This window comes from Centropristis striata, chromosome 19 (assembly GCF_030273125.1).
Source record: "Centropristis striata isolate RG_2023a ecotype Rhode Island chromosome 19, C.striata_1.0, whole genome shotgun sequence".
Taxonomy (NCBI): Eukaryota; Metazoa; Chordata; class Actinopteri; order Perciformes; family Serranidae; genus Centropristis; species Centropristis striata.
This window is the reverse complement of record NC_081535.1, coordinates 34,656,519-34,669,746: the sequence shown is the minus strand read 5'-3', so window position 1 is coordinate 34,669,746 and position 13,228 is coordinate 34,656,519.

Genomic DNA, 13,228 nt, shown 5'->3' with positions numbered 1-13,228 from the left:
AAGAGACAGTGAGGGAGGAAGAAAAAACTCAGGAATCAACTTCTACAACTTTAAAACATCTCATAGAAGAAACAAACAGCTCCAGCTGGATCCAGAAGCTCCGCTGCAGCAGAACCCGCCCCGCCAGCAGAGAAACGTGAGTCAAAAACTCCTTTTGTTACTTTTTGCTACAACTATTGAGATGATTACTGTATGAAAGAAGTCTTAGTGGAAGTATTTCAGCCACATTAACTGTCAAACTCCTCAGGAGTTACTCAGTAGTGGTCTTATTCCTCCAGAGCTGTTAGAGGGGGACTCGTGGCAGGGCAGCCCGACAGACTGATGCTTATCCCGGATACACAGCAGCTCAGGGACCGCTATCAGCCAGGCTCTGATAATACGACCGTTATGACCGTTTTAGTTCATATATATTAGTTCATTATGTGTCCCGAGCATCTTTAATACACTGACAGAGCACCTGGGGAGTAAATAAATGCTTTTTCTTAGTTAGTCTCATGTCATTAAGAAGCCTTAATACAGTCTTAGTCGACTAACAGGCTAACGGGTTTTGTCGAGTAATCGATTAGTTGATTTAATTGACAGTTAACAGTGACCGTTGACAGTTTAATTGATCTGTTAAAGAATCAACTTTAATTCTTCTGTTGACCGGATGTCATTCAACGCTAAAAAATGACAAGAAATATTAATTAACTGACAAAAACCACAATAACCAAGTACAAGAAGCACATATAATATATAATATAATAATATATTATAATAACATATAATAGGTCAGTTTTTCAAGCGTCTGTACATTTGTTGAGTATTAGTTTTCTTTTCACTTTTACTCCACTACAGTTGAAAGACAAGTATTCTACTTTTGACTCAACTAGATTTTTATTATGCTTCCACAGTATTTGTTACTTTGAAGCTATAAAGACAACAGATTCATTTTATGTTCATTTCTAAACTGCTAAATGTCATAAACAGTGTCTGGATGTAATGAAGCCAGGTATTAGACGCGTCCCATGGCTAATCAATAGTGACTAAGTATTGATGAGCTCAGGCTTTACTGCTTCTTTTAACTCTACTTTTTTTAAACGTTTGTTATATTATATTTTATTCTCTTACTGCAGTATGTAGCACTGCATATTTTGTAGGTTCTGGCGACAACACAACAATGCATCAACATTATATAATAACCTTTGAATGCTTGAGTCCTTCTAAAGGAAAGCCCTCCAGGACTTTAACTCAAGTACAAGTCTGACTGTACCACTTTCCCTTATATTGGAGTAATTCTACTTTGACCAAAGTATTGGAGTTATGTACCAATTAACTAATCGACCAACAACCGGCAGCCCTACATCAAGAGAAATAGTCCATTTATTATAATGTTGAGACAAAGAAAATAATTTGAGAAGCTTAAACAAGACAATGTTTGGCTTTTCTCTATTTAAAAAGAGACAATTATGAGAAGAGTTGCTGATACGTTGCAGCTCTGACTGAAATAATCCTCTGTATCACAGGATACCGTGGTATAAAAAGTGGACGTTTGCTTAATATGGTAATAAAAACAACATTTTATTTTCAAAAGGAAGACTTTTTACACAAACTTCCATTAAAGTGGTTTAAAGCTTCAGTTATAATGAAGCATTTGTCAGTCAGTCATCAGTTTTCATTCCTTTAAAAGTCATTGTAACTGATAATTAATTTAATAATTCACAAGTAATACAGTAATCTCCTGCTGTTACAACCCTAGTTGCAGCAGTTTTAGTCAAAATCTGACTTTTAAAACTATTTCCTTTATTTCCCTTTACTACTGCTTTAATTCATCTACTTAGTTACACCATGTGCATTAAATATTACAATAAATATGAAACATTAAAGCTCTTGTTTAGCCTAAATGGTGGAAAATGTTCATCATAGTGTCTTCAACGTTCAAGATAATAGACAAACAGTCAGACATATATTTAGTTTATTATCAAATAAGACAAAAAAAAGCTAGAAATCCTCGTTTTTTATTCTGAAATGAATCAGTTTATGTCTCCTGACACAGGATCAGGTTTATTTCCCACCCGGAGCTCTGTCTGAAGCATCCTGGACCCAAACACCTGATCCTGGTCTAAGGTTGCTCTGCCTTTGTGACTTCAAGAGGAAGTCTGTCAGTGTTCGTGACAAAGTGCGACACAGATTCTGGTCTTGTTTCCGTATTTTATGTTTCAACAGTAAACCTGAGAACCGGTCCCACCTGTAGACCTGTAAACCTGTTTGTGTGTGTGTGAGAAAGGGCCCCTGAGGGCAAAGACCTTTTATATGTCAAGTCTTTGGACCACAATGTAACCAAAGTCAGAGTGCTGTTATGTACTTTCTTGCTTTTTCCCAACAAGCAGTGATTTTTTTTTCCACGTGTGATGCTCTTTATTGCAAAGTTTTATGAGACGCAGCGTTCATGAGGGATGTAGTGTTTTTGTTCCAAACCTCAGTCACTGATTCATTGTGGTAGGAAAGATCATATGAACCGTCTTTTTCCACGTGGAATAAACTCTCTGCTACCAGATTAACACTACAGTAGTGTTTCATCATATAGTCAACGTGCTGAAGTAGCTGTGCAATGCATTGTTGTTTTTTTTTTACTTTCTTTTATTGGTTTTATGTAGAGTATAGTCAGAGAGAGAAAGTTAGAGAGAAAGATATAAAGTGGGAAAATAGAGAGGAACAGTACCTGTTGGGGGGCACTCCACATTACATATAAACAATATTTCACATTTCTTCAATTTTTTGACAAGTACAGCAACCATTTATCCCAGCCTTTAGAAAATGAGTCTTCCTTAGTTTTTAGTCTATATGTGAGTCTCTCCATTGTTTGAATATCCCCGATAATGTTGAGCCATAGTTATAGTCGGGTGCAACAGACTGGAGGTGCAATGCATTGTTGTCTCTTTATTACCAGCTGCAGCATGCAGCATGCAGCGCTGCGTGGTCTCGCTCCTGACTCTGTATTCTGTAATTAGCTTCAGCCATTTCTTTGTAATTTCTCATTTTATTTTAAAGGCACGCAACTGAGCTTCAGATGTTTAATGACGCTTAGGTCATGGCTGAAGCAGTGACGACACGGCGGTTTGCTGTCAGGGATCGCCACTGGTTTCAGTGGGATGATGTACCAGTGCACGTGGTCCCTCAGGGCTCCGTGTTGGGCCCATTAAAAAAAAAAAAAAGCCTGGGTTTCATTCATTACGACCCTCCGTTAAGGCCACAAGAAAAGCAAAAAATACTTCTCTTTCTTGGCAGCATGGCAGCGCAGATGCTTTGGAAAAGATCTTTTATGGGGTTTTTTTACGCTCCTTTCCTAAACAGAAACGTTCAAAGCATGGAAATAAAATATTACCAGCAGCCTCTGTTTCTGCCCCTTTTGCAGATGACAGTGCATGTTACAAAAAACAAAAGTTTAACTGCTACGCCACTCATGCAGACCACATCATCTGCCTTTCGTGCTTGTCTCCAGCTTTGATGGCAGAGCTTTTGTCATTAATCCGGGATGCTGGCTGCAGTTTATGGGACTGGGTCAGTTAATGTCTGCTGGTATGACGACTATTTTAACTGGAGGGTTTCATCTACATCTTCTCCATGCATTTGGATCCTAAATAAACACTTACTTTATGTGTCTTTGGGGCGTTAAGTTAGCTGCTGATGGAAATCAGAGCCTGGCACTATCAGTGTGAGCCTGAAACCGAAGCCAGACTGGTTTCACCGTGACCAGAGTGTGAAATCCACTAATTGGACGGCTGCTCCTGTGTCAGAGGTTAAACCAGATGACTCCGGCCGGCTGGGACTAACATCTGGAATACAGTTTGTTACAGCAAGGTCCTGCTGTGGATAGATGGTCCTGATAACAAGCCGGTTTATTTCCTCAGACTACTGTTGCACTTGTACACGCAGTCAGAATATTCACTTTCCCAGCAACATCTGTTTTTTGACAATCTGCTCTTTTTGGGGTCATTAATTTCAGCCCACAGTTTACTTTAGTTTCTCAACGAGTGGCGTCAATAAAACTTTCAACAGGAGCATCCAGGAAGTGGTCTAATGAAAGCAACACATCACAGGCTTTTATTTTTTACCCTGAAGATTGTTTACTTGGCTGTAAAACTGACGTAATGCGAGAAAGACTTAAAGTCTTAAAAAATTCAGACAAATCTTAACTGGGTCACATGACGTTATGAGGCTTTCCGTTCCAAGTGAATTAAAAGCAGCCGTGTGTCCGAGTTTGTTTCTTTTTTCTAGAGTCGCTCAGAGATGGACTGTTTGACCGGACTGGAAAAGTCTCTGTCACAGTCTGCAGAGGACAAAAAAAAGCCTCCGAGAGGTTTTGTTCTCAAACGTTTCCACTGTTGTCTGCCTGAGGGTGGTCCGTTTCAACAGAAGTTTAAACTAATGTCATTTACTTGAATTAACTTGAGCTGAACCTATCGGACATAAAATAAACTGCACTGTAGAATTACTGTTTAGTTTGTTTTAGGTGCTTCTGCTTCTTTATGTTCTAGTCTGCTTTTATAACTTTTATTGTTAAGTCAGCAAACCGCCTTGCCATTATCCACGTCTACTTCTTTAATAAACCAAAATACTTTCTCATTAGAAAGAAAACAACAATAACATAGTAAACTGCCAACTAATCTATAAACAGAATGAATGAATGTGAATCAAAAGGTGACAAGAAACCATTTTTGATATCCAAAGTGTTCTGGTTTCTATTTGTAGTCTGTTTGTAGTCCAAGTCACATTTAAGCTAGCTTTGGTAGCATGCAGGTAAACATGCAGGTAAACAGTTTGTGTGGAGAACAAAAGAAGAGGAACTAAAAATACAATCTTAGAACCCATCTTTTCTTTATTTAGCTTGTTTTGTCTCTCGACTCCATTCTCATGTTTCAAGTTGCTCTTACTGTAAACATGTACTTGTTTTAAGTCTTGGCTTGGATATTTGTTATTTAGATATCTAGAGATCTAGAGATATTTAGAGATATTTAGAGATCTGCTGGCTTGAAGTACAAGGCAGTTGTGCTATATAGGTGATTTTGAATTTGAAAGTAGATTATAACTTATCAAATTTCCCATTTTTTACCCAGTTGTGTACTTTCTCTTTCGCAACATATGCACGTGAATGAAATGAGGTCAGTTTGTGAGTGGTGACGTGGGTTTTGGAAACTTTCCAATTAAAAGCCCCACCCCTGAGCCCTGATCTGCCTCTCCTCTTCATCTGGATCAACCTTTTGGACTTCATGGTGTTAATTTACAACCTGTCAGAGAGCAAAACAAGAGCTCAGACTCTTCCCTCCATGTTTAGTGTGACAGAGTCCAGCAGCGTTTACGTGATGACCTCTTGTGCTGAAAACAACTGATTTAACTCTCAGACCCTCCGTATCTCTGAGACCCCTCCCCCCCCGCGGGGCGGTCATGCCTGTGATTAGATTAGGAGACTGGAGCTAATCACCTCCTCTCTCCTCATTCTCTCCTCATCCCTCCTCCGTCCTCTGGGCCTCCCTGTGGCTCCCTGGATCAGCCTCTCCTGGGGGTACACCTCCCTCCAGCAGCTCCACAGCCTGCTGGGTCCTGGGAAAGCAGCAGGGTGGGGTCCTCATAATAACAAAGCCCTCACAATGCACTGGTCCCCCTCTCAATGGAGGCTAGGCTGGTGTTAGAAAGAAAGAGACATCCAGAGAATGACTCGTAGAGAGGAGAGGAGGAGAGGAGAGGAGAGGAGAGAGGAGGTGAGCTGAGGAGAAAGACTCTGGTGGGTCTAGTCCTCAGTGGGTTTAGTCCTCAGTGGGAGTGGGGGGTGGGTCTCAGTGGGAGTGGGGGGTGGGTCTCAGTGGGAGTGGGGGGTCGGCTGGCAGACGGACGGAGGTCTGCAGCTGTTTGGCCTCCAGCTCTTTATCTCCCTGAGCAACTACAGCCTCATTAAACTGCTGCTGCTCTTCTCCTGTTTTCCTGTTTTTTTGGAATTGAATATTTCAAACAAAGGTCTTTAAATGTTAGTAAAGTGCCCTGAACATATAAGTCTCCAAGTTTTTGCACCCCCCTGTCAGCCCAAGCCTGAAACCACCATCTGCCCTGCCAGGGGCGAACTGCGCATTATCCCAAATAGGTGAAAATTGAATAGCCATATTGAATAGTCAATATGTCTATGAGCCTTAAACCATACATCAACAGAGTTTTTAAGGAAGGGATTTGTTTTTTTTTTGTTTTCCTGTTTCTTAATGTTGTATCAGACATGTTTGAGTATTGATGGAGCTGATGTGAGTCAGTCTATCAGCTGTATGCTAATCATGACAGATTAGGAGCCTGTGTAACGTGTGATAAGGCCTTATCATACGTTCAGCTTGGCTTATGTCATGGAAACGACTTTAAAGTGTATGAAGGAGATTAGCTGGATGCTACGTTGTGCTTTTGTCTCAAGGCTGAATGTCACAATTTGCTTTCATGTTCCTGTTTTAAATTAGAGAAAGAAAACAAAGAGACAGAGTCCATGAATGTTCCTGTTCAACATGGCTGCAGCTACTTATTATCACTCTTCAGGAGAAAAGAGTTATAAGACTCATGTTTTTATGCTGATAAATAAACTCAGTCCAGCAGGAGATTATCTTAGCTTAAGATACTCTTATTGCATTCATGTGGTGTTGGAATAATCATAAAAATGTTTTCCTCACGAAGAAAACTCACATGAACGGCTGCTGAAGTCAGAACAAGTCAGACTGTCTGTGAAAATGCTCGGACACGAGTTGCTAAGTTGATGTCGTATTGCAAAGAAACATGGTGAAAAAAGGAAAATGTTAGATTAACGGTGAAAACCTTTTGATTATTGCAAGTCATTTTTAATAGTGTTGGGTTATAATCGTTAGTTGCTGTCCGTGTAGAATAGTCAGAAAAGTTATTTAACAGTCATGTTGAGCAATATTTTAGTGGTTTAAGGGTTTAATGAGTGTTTAAACGCTCTAACTTATAAAGCATATCTTCTTTGTAGCGTCCATGTTTCCACATTAGGATTTAAAGCTCCTGAACACACCGTTGTAGGAGGAAGGACCTTCCAACTCTTGGTTTGAGAAAAGTTATGCTGAAGCTTTATTTTCCACACAAACATGAAACTCTCCAGGCAAGAAAGCAAATAAATAATAGATACCCCCCAAATATTTAAGTATTTCTTTAATAAAAAAGTATGAATTTGGTGAAAAATGTAAAGTGACCAGACCCAAATTAAATCCTTTTAATTTATAAGGAAATAAAACTGAGAAAAACAGCAAATCCTTACATTTTATTTCATAAATAACCTCAGTGATTGATCCATGATGAAAAACTGATTAATCGGGCTGTTAACATACAGAGAGATCATGTGTACAGAATGGGATAATCTCAATTAATTTATTTTCATGCATGTTGGATCAGCTGTGTGAGATATCTGAAGTCATTTGATGGGAGATGTCCAGAGTTTGTGTAGTTTCAGTCTGAATCCTCTTGTCCTCCTGGTCCAGTTTCACTTTCACCTCCTTTTACTGTAACTTGTCAGTGTAGTTCCCAGTGTTTGGTCCCAGTTTGAGCGTCACCATGGTAACGCTGCTCTGGTCTGGACTGGCAGGCGGTTACTGGTCATTATCAGCTGCAGCGCTGCAGCAGCAGCAGCTGGAACTCTAACACTCCCTGCATCCTCTCCATCAGATCCACTTTAATAGATGTGACTCTAAATGCTAAATATAAAGCAGGTCTGACCCGATCCTGCTCACATTACTGACTGGATCCACAGTTAGGAACTCATTCTCCCACAGTACCTAGTTTACAGCTATAACGTTGATTTAAAGTGTTCATTTCTTTGTTTTGTTCTCATAAAGTGGCTTCTTGATGACAGACAGAGGGCGACACAAGCAGGTTTTACATTTCTAGCAGGTAAACATTAATACAGCCAGGTGAAACAAGCTGCAGACACAGAACATGCATAAAGAGATAGAATAATTATTGTAATTTGAAAAGATTATAAACAATAACAACACACTTTAACAATCTGTATAAAAGTAGCATTAATGCAAGAAAACTAGGTACAGGAATAAACACGTTCAGTGTATACAGAATGTGTAATATAAGACTGTTTCATTTATTTATTCGGATTAATTACACAAAGTGTGCACATAATGTAAATAATGTTAATACATTCTGTTTGTATATGTGACCAAGCAAATACATTTTTTGTAATTACCCATAAAATGTATACATTTTTTTAATTAAAAAGTATAATTCATGTGAATTTACTTTAATTTTTTAATGCTAATAATTGCAATGTTATTATTATTATTATTATTGATAATAACAATAACAATAAAACAATTATTATTAATATTATAATAATAGTAATAATTATAATAACACATAATTATTTCTATTGGATAAAAAATGTGTAATTGAAACAAAAAAACATTTTAAATGCACAAAATGTATTTATTAATGCAAATTAGGTTAATTCTATTAGTTACATACATTCCTTATAGTCTGTTCATCTCAGTTATATTTTATTTAATTGCATAAATGGTAGTTTTTTTGGTTTATTTTAGAATTACTAGACTCAATTGGATGGAAAATGAAAGATCTAGTTAAATGAGTAAAGCTGCATGTATTTGAAAGTATTTTTTTTATTTAAGAGGAATTTAAACAGTTGAAGACAGAGTTTAGTGTCCATTTTTAGGGGTTCAGTGCAAAACGTTTGTGTTAAACTTGATATAAAACCTGCACTGCAAAAAAGCCAACTTGTATTTTTTTGGCCTAAAACAGTGATTTAAGTTGCTAAAACTTGGAAATATAAATTATTGACATTTAGGGCAATAATGTAAGTTAGCACAACAAAGGAAGCCAGTTGTCTGCTCAAAAACAAGTTGGTGAGTTGTTGTTACTTATATCTTTAAGTTGGGGTTCACAACAAGGGACAATAGTTCTGATAACTCTTATTTCTTTGTTGGGAAATTCGGTCATTAGCGAAAGCTAGCGGCTAACTGATGCTAGCGGCTAACTGAAGCTAGCGGCTAACTGATGCTAGCGGCTAACTGAAGCTAGCGGCTAACTGATGCTAGCGGTTAACTGACGCTAGCGGCTAACTGATACTAGCAGCGCTGCTTGTTACAGCTACAAGAGTAGCCATTAGCGTATCAATGCTAACTCAACATTGTGGTCGCAACATTAGCTGACATTTCATAGCGGCGTTACAATCGTGCCAATTCAGCACATTGCAGAAGTTAGCAGAAGTAAGGATTAAAAGTTATTACAATGTAAAATTATAAGTTAGTACAACTTACAGTTGAGTTGACAAAAATCTGAATTCAGAGTTGAGCAAACTCAAAAACAAACCTTAAAATATTTAGTTTAATTGTCCAACTTGAAATTTCATCGAAGTTTGTTGCCTTGAAATTTTGAGTTCACCCAACTTTTCTTTTTTTGCAGTGTGAGTAGTGTTAGTGTTCCTTGCTCTGAGCCCTGAGGTCTGCCTAATGGAGTGTGCAGCTGTGAATTGATTTGTAGTGGTCAGCCTCTCCAGGTGAGCTGACCACGCCACTAAACTGTGACGGATAATGTTGCAGCACCTGTGGGACCACACAGCCACAAGCACCAAGAAACCAGCCTGTTCTCAGATCTTTTCCCCAATGCTTCATGCTTTTATACCACCAGAATATCAGCTTTGGCTTTAAACAGGATCAAACAGTTCAGCCCAACGTAGCAGCAGCCAGTCTACCAGGCTGATAGCAGCAGGCATAATTTAATTCTAGCGGTATTTATTTGCCAGGCTCCGGGCCACGGCCTCGTCAACAGATGCATCCTGTTGGATCCAATCTCAGGTATGATCAGCTCCGACTGCTCCGCTTAAATAAACAGGTTCAGGTTCAAGTCACAGTCAAACCTCCCTGCTACGTCTTTGTCTAAATCAAATTAATTTAACCAGAAAAGCATCTTTAGTTTTTAGTTTTCCAGCAGTTGTGACACTTTAGCATGAAACGAGGTCTCCTGTTTTATATTTACCTCAGCTGTCTCATCCAAAGCCTTCATAAAACATGCATGCTTGCAGGGAATGAATGAGGCATTTCTGTGTTTGCTGTTGTCATTTGGGGCTCAACAGCTCAGTGGTGTTTGACCATCTGAGGACGGCGGGGGAAGATGGAGGAGAGAGAGTCAACAGGAATCACAGGGCAGCAAGAATAGAGAGAGAGAGAGAAGGTTTGTTTCATAATTAACTGGAGCGGCTCTGGGTCAGACATCTGTGACACATCTCCAGGGGCCGGCGTCTGGAGCTGCTCCTCCTCCTCCTCCTCCTCCTCCTCCTCCTCCTCCTCCTCCTCCTCCTCCTCCTCCTCCTTCTTTACCAGCTCCATGACTTCTCTGACAGCCTCTCTGCCCCAGAGATCATTCACTCTGAGGGAAGCCACTTTTATAACGGCTGCCTCTGACCTCCAGCCGTTCCTCTGTCCATCTGTCCAAATGTACATGGAGAGGTTCATATCCACATGGAGAGTCTGAAAGCTGGTTTTTCTACTCTGATTTTCCACACAGAGCTGCACATCTGTCTGCATTAAAAATACCTGCTCTTAATATTAGTTTAGTTAGTACAATGGAAACTTTCCTCCATGCAGATGTATGTCAGACATGTGAGACAAACATCTTCAGCTCCAAGTTATTTACTGTCACATCATGTTTTTGGTGATGAAACTCTCAGGTCTCCTTTAACAGTCCAACAAACAAGTATAAACAGACTTGATGCATTTTAAGGTTCACTAATGTTTAATCCAACAAGTTTTGCAATATCGTGTTCAATGTCCTTTGACTTAAAGTGCACAATGAACTCTGATTGCTTGAAATTAGATAAACGAATGTGTCATGTGATGCCTGGAGCTCTATGGGGCTCTGTTTATTTCCTCTGAAGGCCGCTCAGTGGTGACAGAAATGTTCAACTTCCAGGTCTCTTCACATCTCTGGGACCCTTTGAACAAAAGACTCCCGTTGGCCGAGCAGGCTACTCCCGTTAGTGCTCTGCCAAGTTTAATGTGAATAAAACGATTTCATCTTACAGCTTTTCTAGACTTCCAAATTTTTTTGGACCGAATGGATCCAATTTGGAGAGTGAAATGAGTCGTTTCACAAGGATGTGGTTCGATAAAAAATGATCTTGACAGACGTCTGTGGGAAAAGTTTTTCTGGGCCCAGTGGCATCCTGTGATGTCCATCCACTCAGCCTCTGGGGTCTCCTCCTGGGAAGATAGTTAGCATTGTAGCGCCTTGGCGTCTGTCCTCTCAACTCAGTGAGGACTGTGAATGTGTTGGTGGTTAGAAGCCTGGAATAAGGTCTGGAGTTAACACAAGTTGAGGAGATGTTCATGTTTTGTTGTACGGCACAGAATATATTAGTAAAAACCCCCTCTTGGAATTCTGAAGTTTTTACGGGTCCTTTTAAAAATGCTGTTGCTAACAAGTGGCTAAATGAGACTCCAGTGGTTGTCAGGGACTTTAAACGTCATCACACTGAAGACAACTCTGTCACTAGTCACCTCACAGCCTCTAGTCCTGTTTCTCACTGATCTTGCAACTCTTGTTGATTGTAAATTATGTTAACAAAAGGCTACGGATTCACTAGCTAGTCAAAAACGCTGTTGGCTTGTTGGAGAGCGTCTGAAGCTAACGGCCGTGCTGTAGTTCTCTATAGCATATCGTTAGCTTTTTACTTCTGTTGGCTGCTTTAACGCTTCAAACATCATAAAGTGGTGTTTATTACTAAACGTGTCGGCATCATAAACGTGTGTTGGCCACAGAGTTTATTATCTGCCATCAACCAGAATCCCAGAGGTGAATTCTCAGTAGAGATGCTACTTCAGATGTTTGCAGACAAACATACATCATTGTGTTTGCTCTCTATGAACGTGTTATTATGAGATCCAGATGTTGTTCTTATCTACTGAGTGTCTTCTATTATATTACAGAGCTGCTGTACAGTGATGGAGATGTTGCTGGGGAATTATTTAAATGTCACTTTTTACTGCATCAAAGACAAAATCCTGTTCCCCTCCTGTGTAATAAGGTTTTGAAGGCAGAACTCTCAGGATGGATGTGAACTGACCTGAAAACGTTCAACATCTCAGCAGCAGTTTAAGTGTGGACGTAGCTCAATGAGGCAGTTTAATGGCAGCGAGCACTTTCCAGATTCTGTGAACACTTTTCCTCTTCTCAGGATGGTTGGGCACATTAAAGCAGCGTTACAGCTCTTTACTGCTTTACGGCGGGAGATTCCTGCAGGCCAGCAGCCTGAGACACTGAGAGGGAATCTCTCACTGGTTCAGAGGCTAGACGGGAAGATGAGGCCTCCAAGTCAATTAGAGACATGATAACACTATTTGGAGAGTGTGTGTGTGTGTGTGTGTGTCTGTCATCATGTCTGGTAGAGACTTGGCTCACATCCAGTTTAGAGAAACGACCTCCTATCACATTAAAGAGCATTTAACACACCTGTCTGTTATCATACAGAGATGACTTCAACACGTCTGAGTAGAAAGAAAACAAGATAATAATAATAATAATAATAATAAAAGTTGCTTAAAAGCCACATTTCTCCTCTTTGATTCCATATTTGCTGTTTGTTTAATCTTAAAAGCACTTTATCTCTATTAGGAATTATAAAGCCGCTGCAACATGGAGCTAATCACTGCAGGGTGATGTCATCTCTGTGTGCGGTCTGTGGTTTACAGAACACACACACACACACACACACACACACACACACACACACACACACACACACACACGTATGTATGTATGTATGCATGTAGGCACACACACACACACACACACATGTATGATGAGAGGAAATTGGATAGAGTGTGGCTAATCATTGCATTAGTGCAGAGTGTAATCAGCATCAGCCTGAGGGAGTAAAACACACCTTGTGTTTCTACTTTACAGGCCGCGTTGTGCTGCAGTGTTAAATGTTTGTGTGTGTGTGTGTGTGTGTGTGTGTGTGTGTGTGTGTGTGTGTCAAAGGGAATTAAGGCGCTAAGTGAGGAGATGGAGCTGGATGTTAGCAGTGTGATGTCATCTAAAAGGGCCAGAAAGTCACAGAGGATCGATTTTTATGTGCAGATAATAGTTTTAGGGGATTCTCGGGATAAATGATGTTATTTTAAATGCACTAGAAGAAAAATTATTGTTCCACAGTGAATTTACTAGTGAAATGTGATTAAGAGCTTTC